Source organism: Penaeus japonicus, unplaced genomic scaffold, assembly GCF_977035675.1.
Source record: "Penaeus japonicus unplaced genomic scaffold, GWHDUDI00000001_assembly GWHDUDI00000020, whole genome shotgun sequence".
In the NCBI taxonomy this organism is placed as follows: Eukaryota; Metazoa; Arthropoda; class Malacostraca; order Decapoda; family Penaeidae; genus Penaeus; species Penaeus japonicus.
In genome coordinates this window covers 10,170,347-10,172,846 of record NW_028234422.1, presented here as the reverse complement: position 1 = coordinate 10,172,846, position 2,500 = coordinate 10,170,347, and positions in this window count along the sequence as shown.

Below are 2,500 nucleotides of genomic sequence, written 5' to 3'. Positions count from 1 at the left end.
TTCACTTTTATTATCATTATTGTCTTTGTTGTCATTATCATCGTCATTATTATCATTATCATTGTTATCATTTGAAGGATTCATGCTGAAAAAGTTGAAAGCAAAACAACGATGGAAACACAGGAAAACACACGAATATGCCGAAGGCCTTTCCGCTTTACCGCTTCATCAGGCATAGTACACAAGCTTTTTGCACCTCATTCGTATGCCTCGTGAGACCCATTACCAACGGGACCGCGAGCGCCCTCCATCGTCTGGCAAAGAGGCTTGCAGCACCTCTTTCACCCGCCCTCAACTCCATCAGTGGCTGCCATCTATCTTACTCCACCGATTTGATGGAAAAACTCCGAGGCATACGAATGAGGTGCAAAAAGCTTGGAAGCTTCGATGCCAAATCACTTTTCACCAACGTGCCCGTCAGCGAAGTCATCGAAGCAACTAGACGAACGACGGAAGGACTGGATGAGGACCTGCTCCCTTTGCCGAGGGATGACGACGTCGCCCTCGTCAGCTTGTGTGTGGCGTTCGGCCCGTTCGAGTTCCGTGGCAATGAATATGAACAGATCCAAGGACTTGCAATGGGCTCTCCACTATCAGCAGTTCTTGTCCAGCTCTTCACGGAGACCCTCGAGACCGATCATCACTGACACGTTGTAGGTAACAAAGTGGACGACGTCATCGCCGTAGTACCTACGAGGACGGACCTTCAGGACCTCTGCAGAAGGCTGAACATGGCGCGCCCCGGCATACAATTAACCAAAGAAGAGGAACGAGACGACCATTCACCGTTCCTCGACACCAGGATACACAGGAGCCCTGACGGATCGGTATTTTCTATGTAGAAGAAACCCACGGATAAAGACGACCTTATCCATTTCTTCTCTGTCCACTAAAGAAAGAACTAAAGAAAGAGTAATTATTGGTTTCTTCCTCCGAGTACTTAGATCTGCAGCCCTGAATTTCTAAAAGAGGAAATCCAACATATACAAAACACTTTCCTACGCCTCCGTTACCCCCGATGTGTGCTACTACACCTGAGGCGCAAAGCAGAACAAAAAAATAATGGATAGACCTAAAAAAGACGACCCGCACGACATCCCTCAGAGAATAATTCTCCCACACTCGGAGATGACCGATCTGCTGGAGGCCCTAGCGGGACACATACAATCAAGATCGCCACCACATCGGGAAAAAAATCTGCGACATTACCAGAGAAAAGAGGCCAGACCACCGTAGGCCCCTTAGCCAGGTGTATAATATACCTTGCGGTGGATGAACAACGAATCGGGCAACACCGCCACGCCCCCAGGAGACATGACACCAAGATCGCCTTCGTTGTACAAGTCGATAACGACGGCCATCTCCCTAAGTGGTCCCAGCCCTCCATCACCAAACAAGGTCTGGCCCCAAGAGCAAAGGAAGATGATAGAAGCGGCATTGATACACTCAACTATCAACATGAACATCGCACCGGGGAGCCACGAACTATCCAAGGTCGTCGCGCAACTAATCATTGCTATGACCTGACCTCTGTAACATATATAAGCCCTTTTATAACACATGTGTATTATGCCCTGATGAAGCAGTAATGCGAAAAGGGCTTCGGCATAATCGTGTGTTTTCCTGTGTGTCCTTCGTTGTCCTTTGTTTTAATGTTATAATTATTATAAATATCATTATTATCATTATTATTAATATTCTTATTATCATTATTACTATCATCATTATCATTATTATCATTATCCTTAAAATCATTATTGTTATTGTTCTTATCATTATCATTTTTGTTGTTATGATTATGATAATTATTATTATCATTATCATCATTACCATCAAAATGATTGTTATCATTACTGTTGTCATTATCATTTTAATTATCAGTATCCTTGGTATTACTATTATTATTATCATTGTTAATATGATCAAAAAGATATATCTATATATCTTTTTATCTCCCAGAGACACTACACTTTCCTTCTTTCACCAACTGATCTCCACCTTAATCTCTTCCCCCCTCCCCCCTCTCCCCCTCCCTTTCCTCGGTCTCCTCCTTTCCAACCCCCCCTCTTTCTTTCTTCCGTGTCCCCTCTCTATTTTTTATCCCTCAATCTTCCCCCCTCTCTCTCTACTTCCTCCTTCGCTCTCCCTTCCCTCTCTCTCTCCTCTCCTCCTTCCTCTTTCTTTCCTTCCTCCCTCGTCCTTCCCCTCCTCCCTCTCTTTTCCACTTCTCCCTCCTCCCTCTTCCTTCCCCTCCCCCTCCCCCTCTCTCTTCCTCTTCCTTCCCCTCCTCCCTCTCTCTTCCTCTTCTCCCTCTCTCTTCCCCTCCTCCGTCTCTGCTCTCAGTGACCTGTTCTCCCCCTCTCCCCTCTCTCTTCCTCTCCATCCCTCTCTCTTCCTCTTCTCCCTCTCTCTTCCTCTTCTCCCTCTCTCTTCCCCTCCTCCGTCTCTGCTCTCAGTGACCTATTCTCATGCTCTCTCTCGCCTTACATTCCTGTAAAGG